The 11,727-nt window shown below is 46.6% G+C and overlaps 1 protein-coding gene across 1 annotated transcript in view; it reads left to right on the top strand.

Annotated features, from left to right (window-relative positions):
- Positions 1 to 6,842: 6,842 nt before the first annotated feature.
- The window catches only part of PLXNB2 (plexin B2), a 335,252-nt gene continuing 330,367 nt past the window's right edge, over positions 6,843 to 11,727 (top strand). Inside the window, exon 1 of the mRNA XM_045031102.1 lies at positions 6,843 to 7,087. The gene's annotated coding sequence lies outside the window, so the exon portion shown is untranslated. The remainder of the gene's footprint in view (positions 7,088 to 11,727) is intronic.

Below are 11,727 nucleotides of genomic sequence, written 5' to 3'. Positions count from 1 at the left end.
CAAAACCTCCTCTATTAACACCTCAGCCTGGGACAGATCCTTAGATTTGTCACCTAAAAAGAATCGCTCAGGAGTGGAAATCTCCCTCACATCCTCTGCAATGAAGACCGACGCAAAGTATTCATGTGCTGTTTAAAGGTCTTCATATTCAGTGAAGCTGAGTCTGTAAACAAATTTTACTACACAGCAACCACTCTTATCAGTTGACAGTGTAGATTTTACCTTCAGTAACAAAACCACAGGCTCTACCACTTGAGTTAAAGGGACAACTCCATAAGTTGGTAGCAGTAGTAGGCTCATAGGACCCAACTCTGCCAACACTTAGGGCTTGTCTTCACTATTTAGTTAAGTCAACCTAAGTTACGCTACTCCAGCTACATGAACAACATAGCTGAAGTCGATGTAGTTTAGGTCAATTTACCCCAATGTCTTAACTGCACTGAAGCACTCTCTGGTCGACTTACCTTACTCTTCTTGGGGAACTGGAGTACCGTCTCTGGAGAGCGCTCTGCCGTCGATTAAGCGGGTCTTCACTAGACCCGTTGCATCAATTGCTGCAGTGTTGATCTCCCTGGTAGTGAAGACAAGCCCTTACATGTGTGTATCTATAGACACATAAGAGTACTCCAATTTGTACTCCAAAATGTATTTAAAGTTAAGCACATGTGTAAGTGTTTGCAATATGATGGCCTTATTCTGCTTGAGTACCAGCCACTAGAGTAGGACAATACACTAAGCCAGAGAATTAAAAACACTTAAAAGGACACAAACAAAAAAAATTTCAGACAAGTTTTATTTTATTTTAATCTACTATTGTTGCAAATAATGCCCAAAGCAACTAACATTAAATGATTAGAGAAACAAAATGTTTCTTTTTTTTTCATTTTGTTGCTGTATTTGTCAGCACCTTAATTAAGGTCAGTTTTCCTGTGCGGTCAGCTCGGGACCAGATGGCCCCCATTTATGTGAGTCTTTCACACAGCAACAGGGGACAGAAAAACAAACTTTTTAAAAAATAGAAAACTGTGATTGTAAAGTCACAAATTTTGGCAGGAGATTCAGGAGCAGTTGTAGTACTTAAAACTATTTTTCAACTTAAAAAAAAAGACTAGATATAAACACCCTTTAAAATATGCTGAATCCTCAACACTTAAAATACATCATTGCCCCAGGTATTGGCAGCCATTTCAAGTATGACGCAGTTCCCAGCTACAACGAAGCCTCATACTTGTTGATACTCCTTCCTGCTATTCTAGCTCCAGCCCTAAACTCCTTTCCACTAGTCTCCATCCCTGCAGTATTTGAGATTCACTGAGTAACAAAGACAAACTCTTCAGTATTCCACAAGTCCAAAAAAGTGGATTCACCTCATCGCTAAACATGCTAGATAACTAATAACACACTTTGCTGTACAGCGACTGCTATTAAAAAAGACATCCTTTGCTTATAGTTATCATAATTTCCTTATGCTTAGAATAGGAAATAGCTGTGGTTGGCAAATGTTGACTTCTTAATGATAATCACTGTACTTCTTGTAGAAGTGTAGAACATCTATACTTCTTGGTTATTAGAAATCAAACATACTAGAGGTATTCAGGTATCTGGTATAACCACACACTGCACTTGGTCCTATAGTATTGCTTAGATAATATGCCTGTCATTGTAGGAGGCATGACAGGATCGCAATAAGGCAATCTGAAAGGAGGCCTTATTTGCCTCTTCACAGCTCTCTGTTTCTCACTTACAATTCTCTTGCTATTTCCCATGTTCCACTCTTTCCAGTTTGTGCTGGCCCATCTTCTGCCTCTGTTCCCTTTTAACTCATGGGAACAGGGGCAGATGGCTACAGGTGGTTGTACACTGAGCTGTTACACTCTGTTGTAGCTGGTGTGCAGAAAGCTCACTGTATGAATATTTCAACTGCACTATTGACTATAGTGCTGGTCCTGGACTTTGGACACCCTTAAAATAAACAAACAGCAGAAGCACAGATTATTGAGGACAGAAAAAAAAAAGGTTCTTTACAGTAAAGTATGGGATTCCTTTTCTCCGGGGAAAATACAAAGTAAAACAAAAATATCATTTGTAATATTGTTTATTAAACTTGTCCATCAACTTAAATCACAGGAGAAAAAGGGATGGGTAACAGCAATACTAAAAGAAAAGTCAGGAATACAAAGGACAAACCTGTATGCTGTTAGTGCAGTGTAATCTGTACTTCATTAATCAAGATGAAGCAGCTGGAATCTTCTATGATTTTTCCATACTAACAGCTAGAAAGAGTTTTGGAAACCTTATATCTCAAGGAAGACTGGCAAAGAGCTAACATTGCAGAGGAATATACACAAAAGTTGCACAGTGCTCAGTAGTTGTTTGCTAACTCCAGGCCTCACTGGCATTTTCTACAGCCTCCTCCAAGTCTCAGTGCTTCCCCAACTGACTCTGAGGAGAACCTCAGATCAGGTCTGGTCTCTCTAGAAAATACTTCCCCCAGATCTCCTTTCAATCTGAGACTTGGTATGTGCTAGTATACCTATGTCGCCACCCAAAACAAAGGCTCGGGCATGACCCATGTTAGCAGAGGGATTTCTGCTGGCTATTGTTTTGTACATCTGCGAAAGAGAGGCAGAAAGAACCAGAGTAGCTGAGAGAGAAGATAGCAGGGGCAGAAAAGCTAAAGGAACAGCCTGAACAAGGTCCTGAGAAAAGCCTGAAGAGAGAGCGAGCTTTTTGGACTGCTTGGTGGCTCAAAGAGGCTTGGAAATATGAGCAAAGAAACTGTCTCCTATTGTTTGATTCCTATTGTGTTCAGGGAAACAGGACTTTGTGCATTCTTTGTAAAGTAGCAGGATTGCACCAAAGAAACACCAGACTCCATCACCAATTTCTCTTCCTAATGGAAAAAGCCCACAAGACCCCCAAGTTTTGGCTAACCTCTACAGTAAAAGCACGTAACACTCTTTCCGTAAGAAGTATTACTTTTTTACTCCTAAATTCACATAAATAAGTTGTAGTGGTATAAGCAGTATGAGAAGTATGGTCCAGGGAGGTATCTCAGTGATTCCAACGCCTGCCATTGCATGGGCTATGGCCAGAGATGAATTCTATAGTGAGAACTGTGGGTTAAATCATCCTAGAACAATTTTTGCCGGTTCTGCCAGCCAAGGCCCAAAGTTTCTACCAGCACTGCAGTGGAACGATCAGAGGCCTAGTTAGAGGCAGATGTGGCAGATCTGACCATCACTTTATGGTGTGAGAAGATCACACCATAAAGACAGGAAGATGTAAAACCCTGGTCTCCAGAGGCTGGAGGAGATTACAAGGGGAGAAGTTCCTGGGTGGCTCTAAGTTTTGAGGTCCAGAAGAGCTATTGGCACCCCAGTCTTTCCCCAAGCCCAATGGAAGCACTTTGGGAGGTAGCTGGGAGATGTGACTGATCGTGACATATGAGACAAGACTGTCCCCTGATGGAGTGTGACTATGTGGGCTGTTGTTCATAACCAGGCTTGTGGCTTGGGATGCTCCTTAAACTGATCAAACCCCACCACATGTAGTGCCGTCGAACAGGTTAGTGGGCTTGGGTTGTGGGCAAACTCTTTATCTGTGGAAGTGGACTTCATCTGGTCAGATAAACCAGCAGCTGTCAGTCCACATATCATTTGTGTATGGAGAGACTCGAGTGTACCCAATGGCTGTGGTGGAGTTAGAAGTACAAGGCTGAATAAAAATCAGAGTAGTGAGGAGCCTTCCATGGCCCATGATTCTGGGCAGAGACTGGCAAGGATTCCCAGCCCTGATGCAGCAGAGGACAGTACCTGAGCCAGCAGAGAAGAAACATATTCAAGGTCCTGGAGTGTTGGTCAGTAATGCTCAGCCGTTATGGGCACATAGAAGAGGATTGGAGGGACGTGTTAGATTGCCTGGAGGATGCTGAGGAAACTAGAGAAGAAACTCTGACATGTCTTCACTGCTTGGAGGAACATCTGCAAGAAGCTAACCAGAAGCTGGCAGAAGTAAATGTCTCCTGGCAGAAAATTATAAGGCAAGCAGCAAAGCTAGAGCAGGATTTGGTTTGGACAATGGTGGAATTGGAGCATAACAAGCAATGCTGCCAAGGGTTCAAACGGCAGGTAGCTATGTTTCAGGTGGCAGGAAATTCCACAAAACCAGGGCTGGAACAATGTACTGTGGGGACACAAAACAGCCCCACTCCCCTGCTAGAAGCAGAAGGGGTTTTGATGGCAGTAGAGCACCAGCAGATGGGGGAGGCACAGGAGGCACTCAAACCAGGCATAGGATGAGAAGTTGTCTGAACAATCCAGAGGCCTTGCCAGCAGGCTTATTTAAGGGGACGGTGATTGAGAAAGCAGTGATAGAAACAAGGCCACAGGAAAAGCCGAGAAAGGGAGAACAGACCCTGTTGGAGGCTCACTAAGAAAGGCACAGTTAGAAAAGGAACAAAGGGGGTTGGAATTCCATGCGGAGCTCTTGGACGATGAGATGGGCTCTAGCAGGGAACCCTCTGGGAGAAAGAGATGCTCTATTGACATTATGGTAGGAAAAGGATGAGAAGTGGGCAACTCCTTCCACACTCCCCTTAGGGTTGCAAGACCCTGGCCTGGTGGCTATTGCATCTGTCCTTATACTGGGCTTGTCTCATGGTAATTAGCCTCTTCTCTGTTACTCATAATCCAGTCAAATAAAGCTTATTTCCTCCTAAGTAACTTCCTCCTCCCCCCACAAAGATTTGTGGAACTAACATGCTGTTTATTGCCAGCACATTGCTCACTCTGCTTGTGTGTTTTAGCCAGGGGCGGCTCTAGGTATTTTGCCACCCCAAGCACGGCAGGCAGGCTGCCTTCTGCCTCGCGGCGACCAGCAGAGCGCCCCCAGTGGCTTGGCGTGCTGGGGCCTGGAGCCGCCCCTGGTTTTAGCCTTTCCCTCAACCTGTTTGCCTTTGTCTTCTTTGGGCACTACTTTGTGTTGGTAGCATGCCTAGCATGGGGCCCTGTTTTTGGTGGGCCCTCAGGCACTTCTGTAATAAACATGATTAAACATCTTAAATAGGCAAAACTCTTAAGCCCTTCCGGGCTCTCAGCACTTTTCACAAGAGGGAAAAAAATGGACCAAGTCCATTTCTTACTGGTCAGGCTGGGAGATCTCCCATCCCCGCCTTGACCCAACTCGATCCTGCTTAGCTTAGAAGAGCCCTTGTGAGCAGAACATAGCCCTAGGGCACGTGTTAGACTGTGGCAAGTTTCTGCCCAACCCCCGGGCAGCGGGCAAAGTTCACATTTCAGAGGGAGAGCCTGTTCCATTGTCACCCACTGGGCCAGGCTGCTCTACTAGGTGCAGCCGACGCTCCAGAGCTTTGCTCTTCCCGGCCCTGGTTGGCGAGCAGCTGGGCTCTGACGAGCCGGGGGAGCTTCTCCCTGCCGGGCAGGCGACTGCAGCCCAGCTTGGCGGGCAGCTCCTAGGTTGCACGGCACCACTCTCCCCTCTGCCCGTGGGGAAGGCGCGTTAAAGCGAAGCGGGCAGCGGCTCCGCTCCATAGCCCGGCCGGCTCGCGGCTGGCCCCCGGCCACCCCAATGCACTTTTCAACGCGCAAGAAGCAGTTAGCTCCCCCATCCCAACGCCCCTCGGCATCGGCCAGGGAAGCCGTGGGAACCCGCTGCCTTCCGCCCGCCGGGACCAACCGCGGCCAGAGAGACTAAGCTGCTTCTACCGTCTCCGCGCCCCGCCAGCAGCACAGCGCACAATACCTCCGATCTCTGAGCACCACCATTAGCCCCTGCCCCCTCCTGCAGCCCCCTGGCTCGGGATCACCGGCCCCAGCCCTGCCCCCTCCTGCAGCCCCCGGGCACGGGATCACCGGCCCCAGCCCTGCCCCCTCCTGCAGCCCCCGGGCTCGGGATCACCGGCCCCAGCCCTGCCCCCTCCTGCAGCCCCCGGGCTCGGGATCACCGGCCCCAGCCCTACCCCCTCCTGCAGCCCCCGGGCTCGGGATCATTAACCGCAGCCCTGCCCCCTCCTGCAGCCCCCGGGCTCGGGATCACCGGCCCCAGCCGCCCCCCTGCAGCCCCCGGGCACGAGATCACCGGCCCCAGCCCTGCCCCCTCCTGCAGCCCCCCGGGATCGGGATCACCGGCCCCAGTCCTGCCCCCTCCTGCAGCCCCCGGGCTCGGGATCACCGGCCCCAGCCCCCTCCTGCAGCCCCCGGGCACGGGATCACCGGCCCCTGCCCCCTCTTGCAGCCCCCGGGCTCGGGATCACCGGCCCCAGCCGCCCCCCTGCAGCCCCCGGGCTCGGGATCACCGGCCCCAGCCGCCCCCCTGCAGCCCCCGGGCACGAGATCACCGGCCCCAGCCCTACCCCCTCCTGCATCCCCCGGGCTCGGGATCATTAACCGCAGCCCTGGCCCCCAGCGCCAGCCCTTCTCCACGGGGACATTTAGCGCCAGGCGCGCTGCCCGCAAGCCAAGCCCCTGGCCCCCCCGGTAACAGGCCAGCCCCGGCTGGCTGCTTCGCTGAGGAAGGGGGGCGGGAGGAAGAGGATGGGTGACTAGTTGTTGTCTGGCTGGCTTTCCCGGGAGGAGAGGCGTGTGCAAGCGGATCCGGAGCAGAGGCAGGGGCAGGGGGTGGGAACGGAGGAGGAGGAGGAGAAGGACAGTGGGAAGACGAGCCCGTCTCCCCCCCTTTCCCTGGGCTGTTTTTTCAGCTTCCTGTCTCGCCGGGTGCGGACGGCGGATATGTGCAGCGCCTACAGGTGTGTCTCTCCCTCGCCGCTCCTCTGGCTCCCCGGCGCAGGCAGCAGGCGCGCGTAGGTGGAGGCGGAGGCTCAAGCTCATCATGTGATGATTAATTGGGCTCTGGGTGGTTCCTTTCGCTCTCTCTCCTTTTCCCGGGCGGCTGCTCAGGAAATGGGCAGCGAGTTGGCTGCTGTCGCTGCGCGCTGGCTCGGGGGGTTGCTTGGCTGAGCTGCTGCGAGATGGGAGGAGCCGGAGCCGCAGCCGCGGCAGCCTGAGCTGGGATCGGCGGCCGAGCAGCAGGGGGCAAAGGCGCTGCCCAGCCCTGCTCTCCAACTTGGGTAAGTTTGATTCTCCCCCTCCCTCTGCCCTGGGGATTGTTCCCCACGGTGGCTCCACCTGTTGAAGGCAGCCGGGCCCTTTCGAGCTTGTTTGTGTGAGGGGGAAGGATATACAAATCTCAGACTAATAAATTAGTTTCCCCTCTTGAAAGCTCTGCCTCCTAATTGCCTGTATGGCAACTTCCACTGTTGCCTAGTCAGCATGTGGTTAACCTCCGAGGGAACGGGAGAACCAAGGCATGAAACAAAACGCGCAGAGCGCTCTCAGATCAGACCCAGTTTGAATCTCTCCTCTACCTGGGATCGAAAGAGTCAGAAACTTTAAAATAAGCTTTGGAGCTTGTTCTTCTCTCGCTCTGAACGGCATATGGCTTTCATTAAGGCAAACCCCAGGGCTTCGTAGGCTGTGTCGCGTTGAACGTTGATTGCGCTTGTTACCCTTGCAATCTAAACAAATCTGAAAACGGCCCTTTTCTAAATGCCGATGTAGCGAGCTGCGTGGATTGTGATTGTATCAAACCCAGCGTGTGAGAGTTAAACACAATTTTTATGTAAGAGAATTTAAAAAAAAACACCTTTTGTGATCTTAAGCAGAAATGTGAGAAGCATCCTCTTGTCCAGAGAGATTTTTAGCTCCAATAGTCTAGTATATAGCACTGGATTTATAGTTCGTTATTATCCTCGAGTTTTGTAATTACCGTTTCACGGCAGGAATAATTGTAACCCATTCTCTCTTGTGTGGATAGCACTTGGTTAAGAGCCATTTTGACACTTGAGTTCTTCAGACCACTAGCTTCAATTCAGAAGCTGATTTGGATTTTAATGCAAACACCTTGTTTTATTTTGTTAGACTGCTTTAAACTTTCTCTCCAAACTGGTCTTTAAAAAAAAATGTTACTTACATGCACTATAGGCAAATGAAACTCCAACTCTGTATGGTTTGTGACTCATATACTGTTTGCATTGGAATTGTGTAAAATCTTTGCTGTGCTTGGTTATGCTGTAATTCAAATTACTGTCTCTGCAGTACCTACTTTTGAGCTTTCTGTAATGTCAGTTTTTATGGCAGGCTATGATGAATCATTAAAGTAACTTGTGGGTTAACCAAAGATTGGGGACAAATATCCAAAAGATAAACTGTCACATTACGGCTTGTCAATCTGTTGGCAAAAATTATTAGTCCGTTTATTGTGTGCTAGAGTACTATGGTGCTATCCATAACGTTTTTTTTAAAGTAACTTTTGCTGAAACACTAAAAACCCCTGTAATTGTGTTGTTTCCTTCAGTGTGATGATTCTGTTGCTTCTGACAAAGATTTTCTTAATTTATTCTAAACTGCATATGGCATTTAACAGGTAACACATCCAAGATAAATGTTATCAATTTCCTTATTTATGTCCAGTTTAAAGTTGGGTTAGAAGTATGAAGGGGTTAAGATCTAGGATTTACTTCGGATTCCTCTACTGTTGGTGCAAAGGGACACTAAGGTTGTCAGGGCCAAAGTTGAATTTAAGAATTTATTCCTTTTTCTCCTTTCATTACCCTTCTGGGATGAGAATTGTGTACCATGCTGTAGATAAATCAGGTGGGTGACTCATTAATAATGAATTTAGGGGGCTGTGTGTGTAATTACCTATGCATATGGGGCCATCCTTCTACTCTGCATTCCTCTTCAACTGGGAGAGCGCCAACTTCTTGTAAATTTCAGTACTGCCCCTGCTCCCTAGAATGGAACAGAGAGCATGCCTGCAACCACAAGCCAAAACAAAGCTAGCAGAGGAAGTCTAATTCTAGGCCTACCACCCGTGACCTCAGCCCTTATGAATATTTGTGTATCTGAAGGGCTTTATGGGATTTTAACTTGAGTAGTATGAATTAGAATTCAGAGTAGTGTTCTCTACTCAAGAAAAGAGCATTTAAAGTAACACAAAAACTAAAGTGAAAGCACTGTTTGTGAAATGGTATTTCTGGACACTGAAGCCCTCTATACAATCAATTTTTGTAATCCAGAAATGCCCACAAGAACCTGCACTAGGATCACCAATTAATTCTGCATAGCTGGAGTCATATTGTACAGTAGTAAAAAGCTCCCATCCAGAACTTTGATTGAACACTCTGACAATCTATTAGAAATGTGCTAATTAACAGACCTGTCAGTTATCCTGAGATTGCTACCAACTTGGGAAAGGCAATATAAGAAGACTTTCCCATAATTTGGGAAATATTGCTCCAAACAGAATTATCCTAGTAAATGTTCATGCACACTGAAATGAATTATTTTCCCACCCAGAAGCTACTTTAGTACAGATTTTTCTGCACAGTGAGTTTGGTTGTAACAGTTTGTTTCACTGCTTTGCTGAATCTGTTCCTTAAGTTTTCCAGTAGTTTCTTTTGAAACTTAACTGAACAGTCCTTGATTTTGGCTGTTTAATGTTAGAATGCATACTGGAGAGTGACAAGCAATATAGTTTTACTTTTTAGAAAATGCACATAGCAAATGTAACAAAACAAGGGTTAATGTCTTAAAATCTATGAAATCTAAGAAGATAGTGATTTAAGAGGATGATCTAGCCCCCCAGTGAATCTTTCCCTTGACATCAGTGGGAGTTGGATCAAGGCCTAAAATCTATTTATAAACTTGGATTAACTTTTAGGAAGTTTGTCCAAAAAGACACAAACAAAATCCACCAGAATTTCTTACAGTTGAGTTACCATCATGTTTCAAGAATTTGTTTAAGTCCCAATGACTTGAGGCCAGTATGTTGAAACTTGTTTGGATCTTAACCTTTGAGGCTGAGGAAAGGAAAGGATTCATGCTCTTACTTTCTTTAAAAACTGTGGTGGTGATAGGGTGACCAGACGTCCTGATTTTATCGGGACTGTCCTGATATTTGCTTGTTTGCCCCGTGTCCCGACCAATGTTCGGTCGGGGCACTGGACAAACAAGCAATTTTGCCCTCCGCTCCGGCACAGGCAGAGCCTGAAGGGGCTCTTGCCCCCGCAGCCCTGCCCCCTTTTTCCCCCATTGGATCCCTCCCCAAATCCCTGCCCTGGCCCCGCCTCTTCCCCAAGCATATGGCATTCCTCCTCCCTCCCAGACTTGTGCGGGTCAGCTGTATGGCAGCACAAGCCTGGATGGAGGGGGTGGCCCCCAGCACTCACCCTGTGAACTGCTCCAGTCCAGGTTCTGGCGGCGGGGGGCGCTCCGGTGGTGGTCTTTTTCCCCCGCCACTGGCTTTTTTCCCTCCCTCCACCGCCCTCCCTTCCCCCCCCCACATCCTGATATTTCATCTTTGTCATCTGGTCACCCTAGGTGGTGACAAAGGAGAAATCACTCTTATTGATTCTGATAGCTCTATAGCAAACAAATAAGCCCTTATGTATTGGAAATTTGAACAAACCTAAATGCCTATAAGGTTGAAATAATGATATTTAGACTATTGTGCCATTTGGTGTTTTAAAAATATTGAATTCTCAAGTAAAATTTTTTTTACTGTGCCAAGCATAATTTATGTTTTGCAACATTTGAAGCATTGCCAACAAACATTTAATGGCAACATTAAATGATAGTAAACTAATTGCTGACCTTATATCACTATCACTTTCCTCTTCCCCTTTCCCTTCTTCAAGCAGAAAATTCTGAAGGCATGTAATGAATATTATGGTGTAGTTTGGCATTGCCTCTTGTGTAAGTGCCCATCAATTTTACAGAACTAGAATGAGTATATTCCAATGTACAGTTGGTTAAACATACCTAAAATAAACAACAAGCCTAAATTCCTTAGGTTCTGAAGCTTTAAATACACATGCTTAATTATTTCTTAGTGACTAGTTCTGTCAAGTTCAATGGTATTACCCAATTAATAAAAGTTGAGCACATGCATAAATGTCTGCAGGATCAGGACCTTAGATGATTTAATCCTCTTCTCTCCCCCCCACTCCCTAATATACTTGTTGTTTCTTCCTTTTATTTGAACAAAAAATATCAAGTATTCAGTTTTTTTGTTTAAAAATTTTACGTGTAGGCTTTGTTATGTTGTCAGGTTCGGCTTGCAAATACTGCAGGGGAATGTTAGTGTGTTTAAAAATAACTGGTTCTCTTGGAATTTTTAAAAGTGAAAACGCTTCTGTTGTAGTTAGGTTTTGTAGAAGCTTACTTACATAAAAACCTCAATGAGGCCAACTTGGACCTGACACTGGCACTCTAACGCCTTGCTAAAATAAATCATTTTAAGTTAGCTGAATAGATCAGTTTAAAGAGCAATATTTGGATACTAAGGACCCTGACCTTGTATTCCTTCCTTGGCCAAAACTCACATTGACAAAGTGGAAATAGTGAGTTGTGTAAAATGGCTGTTCTTCAACAACCAGCTGCTGTTGATCTCTCTTCACCTGACAAGTAGTACAGTGGCATACTAAAATCTAGATTGCCTTCCCCATTCATGGCTCTGTAGTTAAGGTATGATCACTGGAAACAAACTGAAAGCTTTGAGCTTCTTTATGTACAATGAATTATATTTTTTATCAGCTCTCTTCACCCAAATAAACAGGTGGAGAGAAGATTTGAAGGAAATTATTATTAGTAATTATTTGAGGTTGAGATTCAGATTTGCACTGATGTAACCAGGAGCAGAATTTGG

Source organism: Mauremys mutica, chromosome 1 (assembly GCF_020497125.1).
Source record: "Mauremys mutica isolate MM-2020 ecotype Southern chromosome 1, ASM2049712v1, whole genome shotgun sequence".
Lineage (NCBI taxonomy): Eukaryota > Metazoa > Chordata > Testudines > Geoemydidae > Mauremys > Mauremys mutica.
Note: the sequence above shows the minus strand (reverse complement) of the source record. Positions and strands in the feature narration are given on the sequence as shown.